The 24,386-nt window shown below is 44.7% G+C and overlaps 1 protein-coding gene across 1 annotated transcript in view; it reads right to left on the reverse strand.

Moving 5' to 3' along the window:
- Nucleotides 1-24,386, reverse strand: part of HS3ST4 (heparan sulfate-glucosamine 3-sulfotransferase 4) — a 496,738-nt gene that overhangs the window by 273,048 nt on the left and 199,304 nt on the right. The gene's annotated exons all lie outside the window — the stretch shown is intronic.

The following is a 24,386-nucleotide window of genomic DNA, read 5'->3' on the forward strand; positions in this document are numbered from 1 at the left end:
GAGGTTGACAAACACCCATTAGCACAGGGCCCACTAATGGCCCCATAATGCTGCCTTGCACTTAGCCAGATGAAAGCAGCTATACTTTGTAAGGAATTTGAAAGGGTGTCACCAACCTTAATTAATTCTCAACACTCTGGGAGGAAAGGATTTACACCCATTTGGGACTCAGGGAACGGTGCCCAGAGATGGTTGCATGTCAAAAGAAATAAACCTTAAATCAAATTTACCTTCCAGTCTACTGAAGTGGTTTCCAGTGCATTTGTGTCTGGAGCCCTTAGTTCATTAAACAAATATTTACCGAGTTGTTAGCCACGTGAGGGGGGCAGGGTGCTAGGCTGTAGGGGAGGAAAGGCAGCCGAGAAGACATGATCCCTGACCACACGAAACTGAGTCTCAAGAAGCAAATATATTTCATTAACTGGTTAATTACACAAGCATCCCTCAGAATTTGACTGAAGGCAGGAGGAGAAGGGGATGACAGAGAATGAGATGGTTGGATGGCATCACTGACTCGATGAACATGAGTTTGGGCAAGTTCTGGGAGTTGGTGATGAACAGGGAAGCCTGGCATGCTGCAGTCCATGGGGTGGCAGAGTCAGACATGACTGAGCAACTGAACTGAACTGAACTGATCCCTCTGAGCTATACACAGAAAAGTCACCTGATGCTAAGAGAGGAGCCGGGTGTAAGCCAGAGTCTCAGGGAAGAGAGACCTGGGTTTGAGTAATCATAGGGCTTCCCAGGTGACACTAGCAGTAAAGAATCCAACTGCTGATGCAGGAGATGCAACAGACATGGGTTAGACCCCTCAGTCAGGAAGATCCCCTAGAGGAGGAAATGACAACCTGCTCCAGTATTCTTACCTGGAAAATTCCACAGACAAAGGAGCTTGGTGGGTTACAGTCCACGGGGTTGCAGAGAGTCAGACATGACCAGGTGAGCAAAAAGGACCCGTTAGTAGCCACATGACCTTAGACTGCTTTTCAACCCTTTTTAGACTCAATTTCCACATGTACCAAGTAATGTTCACATCAAAATTCTGTTCAAAGGATTAAGTCAGTCAGTGCATGGTACCTGCCCCAAAGTAAGTGCTGAATCTAAGTGAGGAGGTATATTTATGATTACTATTCTCCAACAACTGCCAAAAGTGAGGATTCACTGCTCATCCAAAGACACACCAGTTAACCTGGAAGAAGTTTCTGAAATCTTTGAGAACTAATTGGACCTCTTGTGGTCCGGTTGCTAAGTCATGTCCAACTCTTTTCCAATCCTATGAACTGTAGCCTGCCAGGCTCCTCTGTCCATGGGATTTCCCAGGCAAGAATACTGGAGTGGGTTGCCATTTCCTCCTACAGGGGATCTTGCTCACCCAGGGATCGAACTGGCGTCTCCTGCATTGCAGGCGGATTCTTTACCAATGAGACACTGGGGAAGGTCTACTAAGAGCCACTGTGCCTAGAGTCACCCCAGGGAATTCGGCTTAGATGCTTGAGGCAGCAAGTCACCCATCCTCCTAGGATAGGATCCTTGCCTGAGGTTCTTCTGAAAGTAATAGCCAGAAAAGAGCAGCAGTGCTCTTTCAAAGCAGAAGATGGCTGATTCGGGTGCCCTTTCTGAAGCCACCACGAGGGGCCCCAAGATAATGCCAGAGTAGAGTCCTCACCACTTAGCCAGAAGGGAGGGTGGCCTCAGCCTGTGGCCCAATAGTCAACATTTTTATCAAGGGCTTGAATAAAGGCTAATAAAAATCTGCATGTGATACAAAGTTGGGACTTTACCACATAGGCAATATGCTACATAAAGGAAATTGGTTCCCAGAAGACCTTCACCAGCTAGTGTGAAGACTGAATTACACAGCATGAAATATATCAGAGATCAATGCAAGGTCCTGCCCTCTGGGTCCAACAACCATCTGGACAAGCTCTGAATGGGGAAGCAGGTGTGAATGCACCTGGCTGGTATTCATTACCTATAAGCTCAATATGAGTCAGCAGTGTGATGTGGTTCCCAAAGGGCAGTCAGATCACTTTTGGTTGCATCACTCAAAGTCAAGGTCTAGAGAAAGGGAGGTGATATTTATGTTCCACTCTGCTTTGCGTTATAGGATTGAATGTTGCTCTCCTACATATTGAGCTTCCCTGGTGGCTCAGTGGTAAAGAATCCGTTTGTCAATGCAGGAGATGTGGGTTCAATCCCTGGGTCGCAAGATCCCCTGGAGAAGGAAACAGCAACCCACTCCAGTATTCTTACCTGGAGAATCCCATGGACAGAGGAGTCTGGTAGGCTACAGTCCATGGAGTCACAAAAGAGTTGGACATGACTAAGCAACTAAGCAACAACTCTTCAGTTCAGTTCAGTTCAGTCGCTCAGTCGTGTCTGACTCTTTGTGACCCCATGAATTGCAGCACGTCAGGCCTCCCTGTCCATCACCAACTCCTGGAGCTCACTCAAACTCATGTCCATCGAGTCGGTGATGCCATCCAGCCATTTCATCCTCTGTCGTCCCTTTCTCCTCCTGCCCCCAATCCTCCCAGCATCAGAGTCTTTTCCAATGAGTCAACTCTTCACATGAGGTGGCCAAAGTACTAGAGTTTCAGCTTTAGCATCAGTCCTTCCAAAGAACACCCAGGACTCATCTCCTTTAGAATGGACTGGTTGGATCTCCTTACAATCCAAGGGATTCTCAAGAGTCTTCTCCAGTACCACAGTTCAAAAGCATCAATTCTTCTGCACTCAGCTTTCTTCACAGTCCAACTCTCACATCCATACATGACTACTGGAAAAACCATGGCCTTGACTAGATGGACCTTTGTTGGCAAAGTAATGTCTCTGCTTTTTAATATGCTATCAACTCTTAGATATTAGCACTCTTGAGCATCTCTGGAATAAATGTAACCAGGGAGGCAATGGGGACATCAAATCACATCCTTTGTGGCTGAAGAAACTAAGAATGATTAACAAACAGAGGAAAAGACTTGGAGTTGCACGATCATTATTTTCAAATTTTCAAGAAGGTATAAAAACAGCAACAGATTTGGGCCAGGTGATGGTATGAACACTTGACATGCAACAACTCTTTCCATTCTCATCACAACTCCATGTGATCCCCAACTGAAAAAGGAAATTGAGAGTGACATGGGTTAGGTGAATATTTGCCCAAGATCATACATCTGCTGAGCAGTGGAGCTTGGCTATCAGTTAGGTCTTTCTGAGTCCGGATTCAGCACATTAACCAAGATGCAACAAGTTCTATGGAAGATACCCCTCTGGGAGACACATCATAGAATAAGGCTGATACGTGGGATGCCCATGTGCCTGTTCCCTTGCCAAAAAGATCCTGACCATTCAGGCCCTGACTTGGCCATCATCACATCTGCAGTGCCCAGAATATAGTCATATCTGATAAACATGTGAGGAAGAAATGAGTGAATTAATGAAGAAAGACAAGCTGCAGGCTTGCATAAGCAATCTTGCTATTCTCGATAGCAAGAATCATCAGTACTGGATCCCAGGGCTGTCGTAACAAAGCTTCACAAACTGAGTGGCTCAAAACAACAGGAATTTATTCTTTCACAGTTCTGGAAGCTAGGAGTCTGAAACCGAGGTGTCAGCTGGGCTCCATTCCCTCTGCAGGCTCTGGGGAAGCATCTGTCCTGACTTTCTGGTTTCTGGCAATCGCTGCTAATCCTTGGGGTTCCTTTACTTATAGCTGCATCTCTCCAATTTCTGCCCCTGGCTCTGTGGTTCCTCCAGTAGTCATGTACAGATGTGAGAGCTGGGCCATAAAGAAGGCTGAGCGCCGAAAAATTGATGCTTTCAAACTGTGGTGTTGGAGAAGACTCTTGAGAGTCCTGTGGACAACAAGGAGATGAAAACCAGTCGATCCTAAAAGGAATCACCCTGATTATTCATTGGAAGGACTGATGCTGAAGCTGAAGCTCCAACACTTTGGCCACCTGATGTGAAAAGTCAACTCATTGGAAAAGACCCTGATGCTTTTCCAATGAGTCTGAAAAGCAAGAAAGATAGAAGGCAGGAGGAGAAGGGGGCAACAGAGGATGAGATGGTTGGATGGTATCACTGATTCAATGGACATGAGTTTGTGCAAACTCTGGGAAATAGTGAAGGACAGGGAAGGCTGGTGTGCTGCAGTCCATGGGGCTGCAACAGCTGGACACAACTCAGTGACTGGGCAACAACAAGCACTCTGTGGCATTCTCCCTTCTGGCCCTGTGTCCCTAGAGCTCTTCTTATAAGAATCCAGTCTTCGGTTTAAGGCTCACTTTAGTCCAGTATGTGTGTGTGTGTGCTCAGTCATATCCGACTCTTTGTGTAGCCCACCAGGCTGCTCTGTCCATGGAATTTTCCAGGCAAGGATACTAGAGTGGGTTGTCATTTCCTTCTCCAGGGGATCTTCCTGACCCAGGGATCAAACCTGTGTCTCCTGCACTGGCAGGAGGATTCTTTACCACTGAGCCACCTGGGAAGCCCAGATATGACCTCATGTTAACTAATTACATGTGCAAAAGTCCTGTTTCATAATAGGATCACATTTACAGGTTTGGGGTGGACATGAATTTGTGGGAACACTAGTGCAGTCTTTGAATAAGATGAGCAATTTTTACTAGGCATGGGATGGCTCCACAACAGGAAAGATTAGGCAGAAGTTTTTAAATTTAATCATGAGGACTCAGGCTGTAAAATTAAAGTTCTATCTAGAATATCATCCTTTCATTCAATAAACATTTACTAATCCCAACTGTCTACCTAACTCAAAGTCATATGGGTGAATTAGCTCAACATGAATAAGGCACCATAGATCCCTTGATGGGTCTCAAAGCCTGGTGGAGGAGACAGCACACAAAAGCACAACTGAAGTATAACATAGGGAAGTCTGCTCTGAAGACCTATGAAAGCATGGAAGTTAAAGTAATTATTTCAGCCTGAAAAGAAGATAGTGAACTAAAGTGGCCATTTTCTAGGCAGAAAAAAATATGGCCAAAAAAAAAAAAAAAAAAAAGAACTGTGTCTCCAGCCCAAGTTCCATCCTTCTTTTCTCCTTCTAGTAAAAACACATAAATTTCCTCTGGGAAACCACCCCTTCTCCATTCTTATCACTGCTGACTGAGTAGACTAATCTCAACCAAGGCTCCTGAAGTTTCAGGTCAGTCAGTATATCCCATGTTTTTGTCTAATCAGAGGCAATAAGAGACAAGGAGACAGTGGCTGAGGATGAAGGCAAGAGAGGTTTGGGTTCCACTCATTCGGTGCTATAAGAATATGAGATTTGCAGCAGCTGGAACCATTCTGCAACCTAAAGCAGAGAATCTAGAAGCTGCCAAGTAAAACAGCAGATCCTGGGAATGGAGCCATTCACAAGAAGCACAGCCAAAGGCTAGTCCTGTTAGCATTATTTATGCCCCGAATCTAACCGTACCTGAAGCTAGATCTATCCATGGACCTTTATTACAGGAATCAATAGATATATTTCTTCTTGCTTAAGTCTTTGTGACACCTACAGCTAAATGACTCTCCATTGAAACAGCAGTCCCAGATGCAAAAATGGTATGTCAGAAGTTACAGAGGCCAAAATAGCAGGTTTCTTTCTAGAAATGATTGTGAACTTAGTGTGGTTGATAAGTAAGCAAAGAGATGTTGGAGGTCTCATCAGAAGGGACTTTAGGTCAAGTGGGGTTTGAGTTTCATTGGGAAAATTTTACATCCCTTCCAATTCTGAAATTCTTAAGTTTCTGAGTCTGCGTTTCAGAAACTTTTGCAGGAGAAAAGGAACTTCAGCCCCAAAGTAGCAGCCTTTCCTGAGTTACAGCCTCAGATCTGAATGTGCCTGTTATTTGGGCATTTTCTCTGTATCCATCAATCTACAGGGAAGCAGGGAGTCCGGGGTAAGAATTAGTGCCCAGGGCCCCTGGAGCTCGTGACCCTGAGTATGCTGATCACACACGTGGTAGTAACCTTCACAGATTGCATGCGCTACACCTCCATGGCTAAGTCTCCCCCATCCTCAGGTTCCTGCAACCCAATCACACTTAGGGATGCTGGAAATTTCCACTTCTGGGCTCCTGAGCAATCACAAGAGTAGGCAACAGGGCTGAAGCCCACAGTCACATCTTAACATTCACACAGTCCCTAACCCTCATACCAGGCTTAGCAGCTGCAAGTTACCCAGAGATCACCAGAAATTTATTCCAGCCACTCCACACAGGATACGTCTGTCTGTGTCTGGGGAAGAGATGGGGCTCAAGAGTCAGCACTCAGCAAGCAGACTGAACTGGGCACACAGACACCAGGAGACTGCTTGGCATTCTCATCAGTGCCATGAATAATCCATACAGAAGAAGCAGTGTCCCCTCCCTCCTCAAAAGAAGCCAAGGGGAAAAGTAGCAAGGCCCCCATCTACCTGGGTATCTAAGAATCAATGTCAGGGACAAGGGGACAAATTCAGGGAAAAGTAACACTGCGAGTCTGCTTATCTGGACTTGCTTTGGTTACCTGGTTGTTTGCCAGATGGTTACCTGAGTAATTCACCAAAATGTAGGTTTCATGACAGCAGTGACCTTGTCTTTTTTTTTGATGAACACTGTATCCCATTTTCTGAGTGATGATAAAGCAATAAAACTATGGGGGGATGGGGGGGTACAGTGGTCAAGAGGTAGTGTGTGAGAGAGAAAGAGAGAATGACCTTTATCCTTTCAATAATCCCAGGAGGTAGGCACAATCATTAACCCCTTGAATGAGTGAGTAAGCTGAGACAGAAGCTGAAGAACTTGCACAAGGTCATACAACTAGGGTTTCAAGCCAATTGGCTCCAGAGTCCACGCTCTCATGATTCCTATGCTTATACTGCTTTCCAACTGCCTGGAATGTTCATTCAACAAGTACTAATGGACTATTGATGACAGTCCAGGTACATTTCTAGCTTCTGGGGATTCAGCTATGAATAAAAAGAAGTCAGGAGTTCATTAAACATTTGCTGGCTGGATGGATAGATGGATGTAGAATGGATGGCTAGAAAGATGAATGAATTGATGGATGAATGAGCTGATGGATGGGTGAAGAACATGGTGGAAATTAGAAATATGGAAAGGATCTGTTGACTATTACAGGTGAGCCATCAATAAAAGAGACCGTGGATCTCTCTTCATGTGTTTTTTCTCCTGCTTTTGACAGTAATTTGTCAGCAGAATGCATCATGTAGTCTCTAGGACCAGAGCCTGGCTCCATTCCTCTACCATCTGCATCATCTGGAGCAAATCACTTAACCCCCAGACCTGTTTCCTCACTTATAAAATGAGAATAACCCCAGCTACTCACACAGTTGCTGTGGTTTAAATGTCATTTGCTACTGTTTGGAGCCCAAAGCAAATGTTATCTCTTTCTCTGTAGCTTTCAATTCAACTCAATTCAGTGTTTATGAAATATGTCCTCGTTGCAAATACTGTGCTGGGGGTAAGGATATGACAGTAAATTAGACAAATACAGTCCTTTTATTCGAAGAAATTTTAGTTCAGCAGGGAAAACAGCAGAAAAACATATCAGATGAGCATTAAGAAAGGGACACTGTGGGGTGCTAGGGGATTGTTCAATCAGGATAGAATTAGTCCCTCCTTGATGCTCCCATATTATTTCACTTGGTTTGGCTACTAGTGTACACATCATCTCACCTGTCAATCAAGGCGCTTAGAGAGAAGTCTACACAACTCTTAAAGAGGAATCAATAGTACCAAATGCATGTATGGATGGATGATGAACAGATGGAGGGATAAATAGATGAATGGAAGGAAGATAGGGAAGATGGATAGATGGATTGATGAATGGAAGGAAGGAAGGAAGTACTGACATATGGATGGATGCATGGATACATGGATGAATGGATGGAGGGAAGGAAAGAAGGAAGGAAGGGGAGGAAGGAAAGCAGGAGGGAAACACTGAAGTATGGATGCATTGATTGATGGATGGATGAAAGAGAGAAAGGAAGAAAAGACAGATGTGTGTATGCATGGAAGCATGGATGGACAGATGGGCAGAAGGAAGCTGAAGCAACAGCCCACAATCACGAACAGTCAGGACTTCACAAAAGCCAAGTCCACGGGCAAAGCACAGTCTACTCTGAGCCAATGTCCACATATTTGAAACTTGAATGGAACAAGAGGCTCAGATGCAGATCTGGGGCAAAGCCAGCAACTTCAAATGATGGCACGGGGAAGATGAAAAACAGGGTCCAGTAGTAGGAAATGATATTGGCAAAAAGAATTCTTTAGATAGTGGGATCCAGTGGGACATACGTAGAACATTAGAAAAATGGCCACAAATGTCTCCCACCCTTACAGAGGCTCCCCTTCCCGATATGACTTTGCAGCTCCTCTCATCAAGAGGTGGAATTTTTGATTTGCACCTTGAATTTGACCTTGCCCATGTGGTCAGTGGGACTTTAGCAAATGTGATACTAGCAGAAGCGGAAAAGCACTTGAACACTGGAATTCACTCTCTCACTGCTTTGGGAGCCCCTTGATCACTATGAACCTCCAGGCTCACTAAACTTGCTGGAGAAGATACTCACTTCTGTCTCAGCTCACTGAACATGACTCATGGCTGAGTCATGCCCATCACCCTGGCTGATACAAAGCCAATCATCAGGCATGGATGGGACCATCCTAAAGAGGCAGTATCTGGTGGGTTGCCATCTGACTGCAGACATCAGGTGGCATTGACCCATAAGTAGAAGAACCACTCCCACCAGCCACAGAATCAGAGAAAATAATAAAATAATGACCCTTTCAAGCCACTAAATTTGGGATGATGTGCTATGCTCTGAAAAGTTCACTGAAATACAGGGAACTGTGAGTAGCCATGGCCACCCCAGGGCACTCCACAAACGTCTGAATGAAGTTGCTTGTTTCTATTTGCTAATCCTGGGAGACAAGGGATAATTTTAGCAAAAGCCCTTCTCATCGGCTTGAGCCCATAAGCTGACCATTGCTGGAATTCAAGAGGCAGCTTGTATGCATGTGTTTAGTCCATCACTTAAAAGAAAATCCATGTATTTGTTTCTTTATTTATTTACTTGGCTGCACTGGGTCTTCGTTGCTGCACACGGGCTTTCTATAGTTGCGGCAAATGGCGGGGTGGGGGCTACTCTTCATTGCGGTGTGTGGGCTTCCCATTTCAGTGGTTTCTCTTGTTGCGGAGCATGGGTTCCGAGGCACCTGGGCTCAGTAGTTGCCGTGCAGGGGCTTAACTGGCCCATGGCATGTGGGATCTTTCCAGATCAGGGATTGGACCGGTGTCCCCTGCATTAGCAGGTGGATTCTTAACCACTGGACCATCAGGAAAGTCTCTCCATCACTTTTTAACTGTTGAATAATTTATTCAGGAAACATTAATGGAGAGCCCATAAGAGTAAAGCTCTGCAAAGAAAGGGAGGCAAGATAGACATGGGTCATGTCCCGGCATGGCTATGCGATCTTATCGAGGTCTGGGAGCCAATTTTTATCAGAAAGTTTTGAGCAGAAAGGGGGCATGATGACAATTGTCTGGCCTGATCCTGGACCCTTAGCCAAAAAAAAAATCCATCTACACCCTGCTTGCCAGCACCCAGGAAGGAGGAATGACAGTTGTCCTCATTTCTTCACAGAATGGTTAACACGACAGTCTCCACTGTATGAGTCTGGATTCAGGACTCACTATTTGTGTTAATTAATTTCCAGGAAAAAGAGAGCTGGTAACAGTCACTAGTTTGTAGGGTTGTTGCAAGGATTAAGTAAGGTACACCTAGAGTCCCTGGTCCTAGGCACGATATATGCTGTTTTTAAAATTTTATTTTGTTGGAGTGTAGTTGATTCACAATGTTGTTAATTTCTGCTGTTCAGCACAGTGATTCAGTTATACATACACATACATTCTTTTACATATTCTTTTCCGGTACAGTTTATCATAGGATATTGAGTAAAATCCCCTGTATTGTACAGTAGGGTCTTCTTGTTTATCCATTCTCGATATAATAGTTCGCTCCTGCTAGTCCCAACTCTCCATCCATCCTTCCCACACCCCCAACCATGATGGCAACCAGAAGTCTGTCCTCTGTTGTCTGTGCATCTGTTTCACAGATAAGTTCATTTATGTAATATTTTAGGTTCCACATATATGTCATTATTCCTTATTATCCTCCTTCCTTGTCATCCTATTCTCACTCTTCACTCTATGAAGCTCCTGACATGTGGCTCTGACTTTTTCACTCCCAAATGGATTTCCTTCCCCAATTTAGATCCTGGAAAACCTGAGATTCCTTCTCCAGGGGATCTTCCTGACCCAGGGATCGAACCTGCATCTCTTACATCTCCTGCATTGGCTTTATCCACTGAGCCACCTGGGAAGCCCCTTCTTCTCCTTGGGAATATCCAAAGTAACACAGCCTTTGACACTATATCCTACCGAAGTTCTCTGATTTCCTGTTTATTGCTACCGCAAGCAACAGCCTCCCAAACAATTGGATTTCAAGACCTAGAGCATCCAGGAGAGATGTGCAAGAGTTAGAGGCATCAGTCTACCTCATAGTCACATCTTATCACCTCTCCCTTAAAATACAGCTGAAACCTGACCACTTCCCCCCCCACCATCTCAGCGCAGACGCCATCCGCTCCTGTCTGTGTGCTGCAGTAGGATCCTGAAGGCTTCCTGTCTCTGCACTAGACTCTCTCCAGTCTACTCGGTTAGAATGAAGCGACGGCAGCAACATGAATACACCACTATATAGAAAACAGACAACCAACACGGCCCTACTGCACAGCACAGGGAACTATATGCAATAGTCTGCAATAACCTATACTGGGAAAAGGTCTGAAAAAGTATATATATTTATATATTGTTGTTGTCTACTTGCTCAGTCGTGTCCGACTCTTTGCGACCTCACATGTAGCCCGCCAGGCTCCTCGGTCCATGGGATTTCAAAGGCAAGAATACTGGAGCGGGTTGCCATTCCCTCCCGTGGGGATCTTCCCGACCCAGGGATTGAACCTGCAGCTCCCGAATTGCAGGCAGATTCTTCATCACTGAGCCACCAGGGAAGCCCATATGTATTGATATATATATATATGTGTGTGTGTGTGTGTGTGTGTGTGTTATGTATATACATATGTGTGTGTGTATATATACATGTGTATATACGTGTGTATATATATATATCAGATCAGATCAGTCGCTCAGTCGTGTCTGACTCTTTGCGACCCCATGAATCTCAGCACCCTGGTGGCTCAGCAGTAAAGAATCTTCCTGTAATGCAAGAGACCTGGGTTTGATCCCTGGGTCAGGAAGATCCCTGGAGAAGGGAATGGCAACCCATTCCAGTATCCTTGCCTGGGAAATGCCCTGGATTGAGAAGCCTGGTGGGCTACAGTCCACACTAACGCACAAATATATATAAACATATTCAATATGTTTAAATAAATATAAATAAATGTATACAAATGAATCACTGTACTGCACACCTGAGACTAACACAATGCTGTCAATCAAGCATACTTCAAGTTTTAAAAATTAAAAACCAAAACCATATGTTCCTATTCAAGTGGAGTCAGATGATGGATCCCCTCTGCTTAATGTCTTCTGACAGATAGATCCCACAACTCAGACCAAAGGTCAGAGTCCTCACCATGTTCAAAAAGGCCCTCCCTGACCTGCTCCAGCCCAGCCACATGCTCATTTGACTATATTTACATTTTTCCTCTGATGTTTCCACCTCAGGGTTTCATCACTTGCTGTTCCTCTGTCTGTAAGTTTCCTTCTGAAGACATCATTTGGTTCAATTTCCTCTCTTTACTCAAATGCCACCTTCTTAGGGAGCCCCTCACTCTCCACACTGCCTGAAATTCCACATTCCCCTCCCTACCCTCTTGCACCATTTCCCCCACAACATTCCTCATTATTTAACACAGTTTATAATTTAATTATCCTATATTGGATATGGTGGATCTCTCCCCGCTGCTACTGCTGCTGCTAAGTTGCTTCAGTCATGTCCGACTCTGTGCAACCCCATAGACAGCAGCCCATTAGGCTCCTCTGTCCCTGGGATTCTCCAGGCAAGAATACTGGAGTGGGTTGCCATTTCCTTCTCCAATGCATGAAAGTGAAAAGTGAAAGTGAAGCCGCTCAGTCATGTCTGACTCTTAGCGACCCCATGGACTGCAGCCTACCAGACTCCTCCGTCCATGGATTTTCTAGGCAAGAGTACTGGAGTGGGGTGCCTTTGCCTTCTCCGGGATCTCTCCCTAATAAAATGTAAATTCCAATGACTGCAGGTAATTTTGTCTGTTGACTGTTGTGTTCACAATACCTACTATGGTAGCTGGCACATAAGGGAAGGAGGGAGGAAGGGATGATGGATGGATGAATGGATAAACAAAGGGAGAGCCAGAGACGGATAAATGGAGGGAGAGATGAATGGAGGGAGAAATGGAGGAATGGAGGGAGGGACCCTGGAGGGAGGGTAAGGGGTGGTGAATGAATAGATTCAAGAGGGATGAAGGGATGGAGGGAGGGAAGGAGAGAAGTAGAGAGGGGTAGAGGAGGACTTGAAAGAGGGGTGGAGGGATGGAGGGACAGAGGAAAGGAGAGGAGAAAAGAAGGGAAAGAGAGAAGGAAGTATGGGAAAGGCCCAGCCAGGTGCTGGAAGTACCACAAGGCTCATCAGAGAAAAGCAAATAGCTACCGGCAAGGACAGAACTGATGCCCATGGAGACTGAACCCACGCGTTTACCCTGAACAATCTTCCACTCTGATCTAATGTCATTCATCCTTCCAGGCCCTGATGTGAGTGCGATAACAGATTGGATGGCCTGGGACTTCCGCCTGTTCATATTCCAAAGATGGAGACAAACATGGCAAGAAGATCTGAAGCTTTAGAGTGAGACAGACCAAGATATGAATCCGGATCCTGTGCAGTCATGGCCAAGTTACTTAACTTCGCTGAGCTTTATCTTCTTCCTCTCTAAAACGGAGATAACAATACATTTATATCAAGATAACAACAGAGATATTCTCAGAATTAAATTACACATACAAAAAGCTTGAATAATTCCTGGTGGTTCAGATGGTGCCTTCAAAGCAGGAGACCTGGGTTTGACCCCTGGGTCGGGAAGATCCCTTGGAAGGGGGCATGGCAACCCACTCCGGTATTCTTGCCTGGAGAAGCCCATGGACAGACGAACCTGGCAGGCTACAGTTCATGGGTTGCAGAGAGTCGGACAAGACTGAGCAACTAACATACAGATATAAAAAGCGTAACACAGAGTCTGGAATCTATTAAATGCCAGTCACTCCCAGAGACAAGTTATTCTGTGTCTTAGATTCCCTAAGAATCTAAGAATTCCCTAGAATGAAGGGGTTAATAACACTACCAACTCTTACACTCAGGCTTCCCAGGTGGGGCTAGCGGTAAAGAACCCACGGGCCAGTGCAGGATACGTGAGTGACATGGATTCGATCCCTGGGTCAGGAAGATCCCCTGGAGGAGTGCATGGCAATCCACTCCAGTATTCTTGCCTGGAGAATCCCATGAACAGAGGAACCTGGGTAGGGGGAGGCCTATAGTCCTCGGGTCATAGAGTCAGACACAGCTGACGAGAATTAGCATGCATGCACTATTAGAGTCGCTATGAGGATGACACAAGCTGACTGTGGGCTCTGAACGGGTAACAGCTCAATAAATAAGCACAGTATTGCTGCTTCTGTTGTTAAAGAGGATAAGCTTTGCAGATCTGAGATGTACACCCAAGGTCCTGCAGATACTCCGGAATCAGCCACTCAACTCCTGAGCCCTCCCTTGTAACTACCAGATTGGCCAAAAACTTCATTCAGCCTTGTCCGTAAGATGCTATGGAAAGACCCAAACAACTTTTTGGCCAACCAAGACTCACAGTCAAAGAACTTGCCCAAAGCCCCAGAGTTTACAAGTGGCGGCACTAAGATCAAATCCACAGGTGAGGGAGGTCAGCCTTCAGCATCTTCACCCCCCCAAATCTCCCAGGCCATTCTGACCATCCCCACATGCAGGGGAAAGTTGTCACAATCCATCCTTCTCCAGTTGTTCGGAGACGGATATTATTTCACAGCCCAGACTCTCTTCTGCTCAAGGGGAATCTGTGAACTTGTACCATCCGTGCTGTTTCTCCATGGAGAACCAATCACCAGCCTGGCCCCTGGTGCTGGGACTCAATACAAGCCCCGCCTGCTCCCCAGGAGCAGATGGCTGTCTCTAAAGCCATCTTTCACTGAGCTCCTTTCTGGTACCCTAGGAACTTTCAGTAATTACTGCTATTATTCTTACATTCAATGAGTTCATAAAATCAGAATGCCAAAGGTACAGTGGAAACACTCACACACGGAGAAACACATAAGCACAAATATAGACACACACAGACAGAGGCACTTTGATGCCACAGGGATTCTTAGAGGCTGAGGCACAAAGAAGTTCCAGGAATGGGCATCATTCTACCGGAGGGTCTGTCTACACAGAGATCTTTTCATCTTGCTTTCTCTTCCAGGCAGATGCAGTGTTTATTAACCACCTTATCCACAACATACCTGCAAGGAACGTGGCAGGGGGGCAGCCGATGACCACGGTTGACAAGGGCAATCCCTGTTTCTCTTGACTCCTAACCAGTTTTTAAAGCAGATAATACTACAGCACTTGCTCCTTAAGGAAATGACTTACAAAGAGTTTTAGCCTCTGGATGAAATGCTTGGGTTTTCTTCTGTTGGTTTGAATTCTGAACCTTTTCAAAATGAGGGCTCACCAACTGGTTTCTGTTGATGAAGTCTTTTCCTCTCCAACCTAAATAGGGGTTGCAGTTCTTTTTCTTTTGAGATGACCCAGCAGGCTGTCGCTCTGTGTCAAGGTGCCACTGGGCATCTGCTACAGGCTGACAGAGGGACATCTGTTGTCAGGGCCACAGCCTCCTACAGAGGGGAGGGGTGAGACAAAGAGAGGAGCTGGTTGAGATGCCTGCTGTTCCATCCGGATTTAGTATCTTACAATGAATCTTCAATTTGTAAGAAAAAAAAATAAAACTTCTATGCCTCTTGGCATAGAAGTCATTGCGGCCGCCCAAGTTGTAAGTCTGTTCCATTCTCTTTTTCAGGACTCCCAAGAAAGTGGTCCTGGAGTTCTCCATCCTGGCAGCACCCATACCTCATTCAAGCTGGGGGCAGAGGCAACAGGAGCAACAAGACAAGGATACGATTGTAGATTCTGATCTAGCTAATTCCTGTGCATCCGATACAAACCATCCGAGGATCTTTACTGCTTTATTCTTCTGACATCTCACAAGAACACAGGCTTCCCAGGTGGCTCAGTGGAAAAGAATCCACCCGCCAATGCAAGGAGACTCAGGAGACACGGGTTTGATCCCTGAGTGGGGAAGAGCCCCTGGAGGAGGGTGTGTCAACCCACTTCAGTGTTCTCACCTGGAAAATCCCACGGACAGAGGAGCTTGGTGGGCGACCATCCATGGAGTTGCCAAAGAGTCAGACATGACTGAGAGACAGAGCGTGCATACCAAAAACACGCTGAAGGAGATACATACAAACCTAAATCTACATACTTATCTGTCTGTCTACATTTCTGTGTGTACATTTTGAAAAAGTGAAAGTGTTAGTGACTCAGTCATGTCTGACCCTTTGCTATATTTTACAGCTGAGTAAACTGAGGCCCAAAAGATACTTACCAAGCTCCTGTTGCAGGTCATGCTCTGCAAGGTTTAAGCAACATTCTTGGATATGGGTGAGTAGAGACCCACTCAGCTCTCCCAACCTCACTCCCGATGTTCTTAAGCAAGATCCCACTGACTTGCTAGTTCTTAACTGTGACTATAAATGATCTCAGCATTCACTCAGTCTAGATTTACTGAGCATCTAATATCTGCCAGGGCCTGTGGCTAGTGAAAGAGATACTGGCTGAGTCCTAGGGATTAAAAGCCCCATAGAAAATGCATCAGTAGGCCTGTGTGCATTGAGTTGTGTGTGTGTGTGTGTGTGTGTGTGTGTGTGCGCGCGCGTGCGCACGGGCATGCGCCCACATGTAACTGCTAAAGGTGAAGATGGATGATACACAAATCTAAAGCAGAGGGACTGCACTGCAGCAGGACATGTTTGGTTACATGAAAGAAGTCAGTCCGAGGAGACTTTCCTGCTGGTCCAGTAACCAACACTCCACGCTCCCAATGCAGGGGGCCCGGGTTCAATCCCTTGAGAAACTAGATCCCATATGCTACAGCAAAGATCAAGGACTGTCAGTCTGCAACTAAGACCCAGTGCAGCCAAATAAATAAATAATATATTTTTCAAAAAAAGGAGTCAATACTACTAGCACAAGATCCTAAAGCCACACAGAGGGTACTATAGGATCAGCAGACTGCGGACTCCTCCATCAATAAGGTTGTTAATGGCCCCATCACCCTCGTTCACCCTAACCCTGTCCCGTGATTATCCTCTGTGAATCCTCCTTAAGCCTTTGTGGATTTCCCTAAAGCACTCCAGGGCTCTATAACCTGGGCCCCAGAATCCAGGCTGGACATAAAGTTTAGGGTTTGACAAGTCTTCTTTACTCCTGGTGGAAGGCAGGATTTGAAGGATGGATTTTATTTTAAAGTTTGTTTTAACTCTAACAGAGAAAATACAGCCTGAGTTGGATATGTTGCCTGTGACTCTGTGGTCGGGTAAGAATAGGTCCACTCCTTCTCTGTGAAATGGATAAGTGAGCTTTCCAGGGAACCAGAAATCCCTAAATATTCATAAAGCAGGAATATACGGCTCAGAGAAACCAATGAGATGGATGTTCTGACCATTAAAATTCCTCTGCAAGATCCCAGTGCATGGAAGAATAAACCTTACTGCCTCCTCTGCAATAAATGTTATCTTTAATATAGAAGAATAAGCCCTCTAAGCACAAGGCAAGTCTCTAGCCCTTGAGAGAGATCTGTGAATTACTTAGAAGTACAAGTGAGCTCACATCAATGGATGACACATAAGAAGTTTCAGATCATTAGGCTCTGTTATGGACTGAATCTTGTCCCCTCAAAATTCATATGTTGAAGCCCTAGCCTCAATACTTCATGATGTGACTGAATTTGAATTTAAGGCCTTGGGAGAGATGATTCCATTGAAATGAGGTCATCAGGTAGACCTGGATTCAATGTGACAGGTGTTTTTATAAGAAGAGATTAGGACACTCAGAGAGACACGGGGGAGTGTCCTGCACAGAGGGATGACCATGTGAAAAGGAAGCAAGACGACTGCCCTCTGCAAGCCAAGGAGTTGTTGTGTTATACGCCCAGTCGTATGCAACTCTTTGTGACCCCACAGACTGTAGCTCGCCAGGCTCCTATGTCCATGAAATTCTCCTGGCAAGAATACTGGAATGGGTTCCCTTCTCCAGGGGATCTTCCCAGCCCAGGGATGGAACTCGGGTCTCCTGCATTGCAAGCAGATTCTTTACCATGTGAGCCACCAGGAAAGCCCTCAAGCCAAGGAGAGGCCTCCGGATAAAGTCAACCCTGCTGACACCTTAATCTTGGACTTCTAGACTCAAGAAGTGTGAGAAAATAAATAGGTACTGTCTAAGCCCCCCAGTCTATGGTATTATGTTTCGGCAGCTGGAGGAGACTAACGCATGAGCCCAAACATTGGAGATCCTGCATAAAACGAGGAAGCACTGGAGGAAAGTTTTATGCACAAAGTTTCTATGTTCAGGTGACTTTAAAAGGAAAGAGATTTTTAAACCTCTATCTAGCTTAAATATATCTTTCCAAATGCACCCTATGGCACTTGTCTGTAAAATCAAAGTGATGTTTAATTTTAGTGGACGGCTTGATCTTTTAAAGTAGGATAGACTATTTTAAAAATACATATCCAACTGGTCAAAATTACAAGACTTTTAGGGGATCATGTAAGAGAGTACCTCCATGCTATCTTAGTGGACAGAGACACTTCAATAAAAACTAAGACGTTCAACTTATAAAAATAAACAATAAAAACTTCTGATGGAATTAAAATTAATAAGTTCTGTTTTTCATAAAACATCATTAGGAAAGAGAAAAGTCAAGCCACATGGTGAAAAATACACTCCAAACACATAAAAGAAACAAAGGATTCACATCTGGATATAGTATAATAAGAAAACAGGCTACATAAGAGAAAAATGAGCAAGATACAAGAAGGAAAAACATCTAAATAACCAAAAACATAGTTCCCAATTCCACTAGAATTAGGGAAATGTCTAACGAAAGTGCAATAAACTACCACTACACATTTTTGGCAAAGAAGAAAAATTCAAACAATATCAAGAATAAGCAACATGAAATAACAGGAACTCTCATACACTGCTGCTGTGAGTAAAAATGGACAGGATCACTTTGAAAAGCAGTTTGACATTATTCTCTGAAGTTGAGGATGCAAATACCCAACGAACCAGAAATGCTACTTTCAGAGAAGTACTCTAGAGAAACTCTTGAATACACATACCAAGTAATGTTTCAAAAGCATTCATAGCTATTGTGATATTGTGATATAATAAGAAATAAATAGTTTGGTCTTTATTCTCAGCTCCTAGCCAGAGCTCCATAACCTTTATAATTTGGGGGTATGTACAGGGAGGTTGCTTGCTTGTTTTGTTATTGTTTTTTTTGTTGTTGTTGTTGTTAATTCTACCTGGACAAGATAAGATTTATATCACGGGATATTATGAAAACATAGTGCTCAAAAAATGGTGGGCATTCATAAGGGCAGGTATTCATAGCAGAAGCCAGGTAGTTCAGCTTTGTGTTTTGTCTTTTAGGTTGTTAAATGTTATCAGAAAAAAACAATGCAGCTGCTTAGAGGAAAGCATTTGTAAGGCACATCAGAAAAACTGATTATGAAACTGATTTTGTCCTGACCCTATACTTACAAGGCAAATCTTCTACCTCTCTGAGCCCTTGGTTTTCTCAGCTATAAAATGGACATTATATAGCTACTGTACAGTACAGTTATGAAAATTAAACAAGACAAGGGACATGAACTAGCTTGACAGAGTATGCGTGCACAAATGCTCAGTTGCTTCAGTCCTGTCTGACTCTTCTGCAACCCCAGTGGCCTGTAGCCCGGGTTCCTCTGTCCATGGGATTCTCCAGGCAAGAATACTGGAGTGGGTTTGCCATTCCCTTCTCCAGGGGATCTTCCCAACCCAGGAACCCATCAAACCTACCTTTCTTACAGCTTCTGCACTGGTGGCTTCTTTACTTCTGGCGCCACCTAGGAAGCCCTGAGAGACTGTGCCCTTATTTAATTACTTCTTGTTTGCCACTATTCTTTTTAGAAGCTTGCAAATAATTCCACTGTATCTGCACTATCTGTCTCAACAAACTTTTGTTAAAACTGCCAATCCATTAGAAATACACATAGAGATGGATTCATGTGTGATTTTAGAACAAGTGTCTTTTTTCTCCAAAATTCCAAGCAATGCCGAAAAACACATTTTTAAAAGAGTAAGTTCAAAAAAGCGAGGAATTCTGACTGATCTCTTGGGGAAAATGCTGGAATAGTCCCCAAATTGCAGGAAATGACTGTGTTTCAGAGAAAAGAGTGCTTGACACCTTCCAAACATAAAATGAACAAGTACAAAAAGATGTAAGTCCCCAGGGATATTTCCAAGTTGAAAAACTAGGGAGTAACATTCAGAGCTGCCAGACAAATAAAGAGAAGATATCATTCAGAGGTCTACAGAGGTGGGGGAGAATTTTTAAAATGATATGAAAGCACTATGTAAAATTTATAACAATCCTGAAAATCCATGAAAAATGAATGACTCCTTGGGAAAATATCATTTCCTGAAACTGACTCAAGAAGAGGTGGAAAACTCGAATAGACTAGTAATTATCGAAGACATTGGAATTGCTGTCAAAAAACTACTCAAAAGGAGGAACTGGTGAAAGCAATTTGGAAGTAGCTATTAAAATTAAAAACACACATACCTCTCAGCTCAGAAATCCCACTCCTGGGAGTCTATCAAATAGAAATGAAAGTACCAGTACCCAGGATATATGTTGGGGTTGTTAATGCAGAATTATTTGTAGAAGAAAAAAGCAGGGGAGAAAGTGAATGACCTACATGGAAACTTGTAGAGTCATAGAAAAAGTGAGTTAGATTTTTATCAGCTGATTTGGGGCAATCTACAGAATGTATCAGGGGCTTCCGTAATGGCTCAGATGGTAAAGAATCTGCCTGCAATTCAGGAGACCCGTGTTCAATCAGTACAGATCGATACAAAATATACTGATAGAAGAAATAGCAAGACACAGAGAAGCACACATAAGTGTATTCTGATTTTGCAAAACAATCACCAAAACAATTCCCTGTGTGTGTGTCCGCATATATATCTATTTGTATATTTTATAAATACAAAGAAAGTTCTGGAAATGTACTTAGCAGGCTGTAAATATTGGTTACAGAATGAGGGTCAGAGAATGAGTTGCTAAGGAAAGTGGAAATTAAAAAAAAAAAAAAAGCAAAAGAGGAAGAAACAAAAGATTACATGTAAATTAAGGATTCCATAACAAAACGTTTTCATGCCATGACTCTTTTTATATAGCAGTAGATATATGTATGCACAGAGAAGGCAATGGCACCCCACTCCAGTACTCTTGGCTGGCAAATCCCACAGACAGAGGAGCCTGGTAGGCTGCAGTCCATGGGGTCGCTAAGAGTCGGACATGACTGAGCGACTTCACTTTCACTTTTCACTTTCATGCATTGGAGAAGGAAATGGCAACCCACTCCAGTGTTCTTGCCTGGAGAATCCCAGGGACGGGGGAGCCTGGTGGGCTGCCGTCTATGGGGTCGCACAGAGTCGGACACGACTGAAGCGACTTAGCAGCAGCAGCAGCATATGTATGCATGTGTGTTTAAGTTGTGTGTATTCATCAGTGCTAAAAGTGAAAATAAAAAAATAAAAACATGAGTAAATGAAAAAGACACTGACACAAGCTTTTCACAGGCTTCCCAAACCTTTAAGATACAATAAAAAGCCCTAGAATTTAAAAGGAAGGAAGCTTCTTATTCTTAACTCATTCCATGATTCCTGATGGCAAACTTGTACAAACAGGATACACAGACCAATGGAAAACAACAGCCTAGCCTAAGTGGGTTTCCCAGGTGGCGCTAGTGGTAAAGAACTTGCCTGCCAATGCAGGAAACATAGAGATGCAGGTTTGATCCCTGGGTTGGGAAGATCCCCTGGAGGAGGCAATGGCAATGCACTCCATTACTCTTGCTTGGGAAATCCCATGGAGAGAGGAGCCTGGTGGGCTACAGTCCATGGGGGTGCAGAGAGTCAGACATGACTGAAGTGACTTAGCAACTCTGATGCTGGGAGGGATTGGGGGCAGGAGAAGAAGGGGATGACAGAGGATGAGATGGCTGGATGGCATCACTGACTCAATGGACGTGAGTCTGAGTGAACTCCGGGAGTTGGTGATGGACAGGGAGGCCTGGCATGCTGCGATTCATGGGGTCGCAAAGAGTCGGACACAACTGAGTGACTGAACTGAACTGAAAGCCCCACTCGTGGGCAGAAAAGCACACTCTGGGGCAATCCTCTCCAGAAGTGAATGGAAGAACACTGTGGCCATGGAGGATTCATTCAAACAATGAGGAGACTTCTGGCTTTAGTTTCAGCATATAATGAAAGTGATGGGCATGATGGGACCTTGGAAGTCATCACACCCATCTGTCCAAGAAGAAAAAGTTGAACAAGTAAAAAATCAATGACTTCTCTTGGATCTATCAGAGAAGTGAAGTCATAAGGCAAACCTCCTTGTAATGGACAGGTGAGTCAACAGAGTTATGGTCAAGATCTGCTTGTCTGGAGCAATGGTAGGAACACTTACATGGTGATTTTGACAAATTCACCAGGTATGGACTCGTGTGAGAGTGAGAGATTCCTGGGGACTCCAGTCTTAGGGAGTCTCTGATTCTTTGACACCAACTGGGTGTCCAAAAATGCAACTTAACTCTGACACTAACTACCCAGAGTTAGTGTAGCCTCAACAGAGTCATGGGCTTAGGCCAACAAGACAGCTCCATGTGGGCCACAAATGGGGTGCTCGGGCTACCCACACTTTTGCCAGCCAAATACAAATTTGATGGTTCCTATGACTGCCTTCTTAGAATCTATAACTTGCTAGAACAAGTCACAGAACTCAAGAAGACACTATTGCTTACCTTTTATCAGTTTATTTCAAAGGACAGGACCTCCCTGGTGGTACAGTGGATGGGAATTCACCTGCCAAGGCAGGGGACATGGGTTTGATCCCTGGTCCAGGAAGATTCCAAGAAGCACCTAAAGCCTGTGCACCACAACTGCCGAGGCCTTGCTCTAGAGCCAGTGCCCCGCAACAAGAGAAGCCACTGCAGGAAGAAGACCACACACTGCAACGGAGAGTGGCCCCCACTTGCTGCAACTAGAGAAAGACTGCGCACAGCAACAAAGACCCGGCACAATCAAAAATAAATAAATAAACATTATAAAGGATACAGCTCATGAACAGCCAAGTGAAACGATGTGCAGAGCAAGGTATGGGGGTGAGGTTTCCATGCCCAGTTTTGGGGTGACACCCTCCCAGTGCCCCAGTGCACCCATTAACCCAAAAGCTCTCTGAACACCATGTATGTTTAAGGGTGTTTTGGAGGCTTCATTACACAGCCATGATTGACCCCTGGTAACTCAATCTCCAGCCCTGCTTCCCTCTCCCGAGGTTGGAGTGTGGGGCTGAAAGCTCCTATAATCACAACCTGGTCTTTCTGGTGACCAGTCTCCATCATGATGCTCTCCAGGGGGCCCCTGCCAGGAATTATCTCATTAGCACACAAAGGAGAGTAAATTCCAAGGATTTTTAGAGCTCTGTACCAGGATCTGAGAACAAACACACATTTCTTTTTTAGTATACCACAGAGTATATAATACTACCGGAAACCCAAAGAGCATCTTACAGTGAGGAGCTGAGAAAAATCAGTTTGTGGTTCAAACAGGGGGGGAAGAAGTGGACCTAACCACGGTAGAATGTGTCCAGTGTATGTGTGTGTGTGTATATATATATACTCTCAGTCACTCAGTTGTGTCTAACTATTTGTGACCCCATGGACTGTAGCCTGCCAGGCTCCTCTGGCCATGGGGTTTTCCAGGCAAGAATACTAGAGCAGGTTGCCATTTGCTCCTCCAGGGGATCTTCCCGACCCAGAGATCAAGCCCACATCTTTGGCGTCTCCTGCAATGGCAGATGAATTCTCTACCACTATGTCCCCTGGGAAGCCCAAGTGTGTCCAGGGCATGTGCATAACATATGAGAATTTCCTGGGGATGAAGCTGTATTTGAGTTTTATCCCATCTGGGAGAAGGGCATTCCCGCACTCCTGGACTCTGAAGTCCCTGACACCTATAGCAACGTTAAACACAGCCCAGCCCGTAGCCACATTAACATAAAACTTCACGCTAAGGGCCTATTCACCTCAGTTCCTGTGCCGTGTTGTGCTTAGTCGCTTAGTCATGACCGCCTCTTTGCAACCCCATGGACTGTAGCCCGCCAGGCTCCTCTGTGCATGGGGATTCTCCAGACAAGAACACTGGAGTGGGTTTCCATGCCCTCCTCCAGGGGTTCTTGCCAACCCAGGGATCGAACCCAGGTCTCCCGCACTGCGGGTGGATTCTTTACCACCTGAGCTATTAGGGAAGCCCACCTCAGTTTGTTCCTACTACCCAATATATCATGTCCAATTTTCAACAAAAAATTACCAGGCATGTTAAAAGACAAAGAACTGATGAGATTTAGGGCTTCTATTCATATCATTCACTACATTACAGCTTAAGAGCAAATGTAGTTGATTATTTATACAGACAGTAGAAAAGCATTTCATAAATTTCAGCCTTTATTTTGTTATGGAAATTCTCAGAAAAGTCCTTCCCAACTCAAGAAAGTATATCTACCAAAAGTCTGTAAAAAATGTCAACATTAAAAAAATATTCTTGGGGATTCCCTGGCAGTCTAGGGGTTAGGGCTCCACGTTTCCACTGCAGGGGGCACTGATTTGATCCCTGGTCATGGAACTAAAATCTCGAGGCCAGTCAAGTGTCAGTGAAAAACGTTGCCTGCCATATCAGTAAACAAAGGATGCTGGAGCCATCAAGACACCATAGGCATCACTGTGACGTGATGAGCCTGAGGGAACTCAGGCTGTGCCCACCGTCAAGCCCTCAGTCACTGCACCCACCCCCAACAGTGTACCCTGAGGGGACTCAGGATGGGAAAGAATAGGATACTGGCCCAAGATAGCTAAGGTGGGCA

This window comes from Bos indicus x Bos taurus, chromosome 25, assembly GCF_003369695.1.
Source record: "Bos indicus x Bos taurus breed Angus x Brahman F1 hybrid chromosome 25, Bos_hybrid_MaternalHap_v2.0, whole genome shotgun sequence".
Lineage (NCBI taxonomy): Eukaryota > Metazoa > Chordata > Mammalia > Artiodactyla > Bovidae > Bos > Bos indicus x Bos taurus.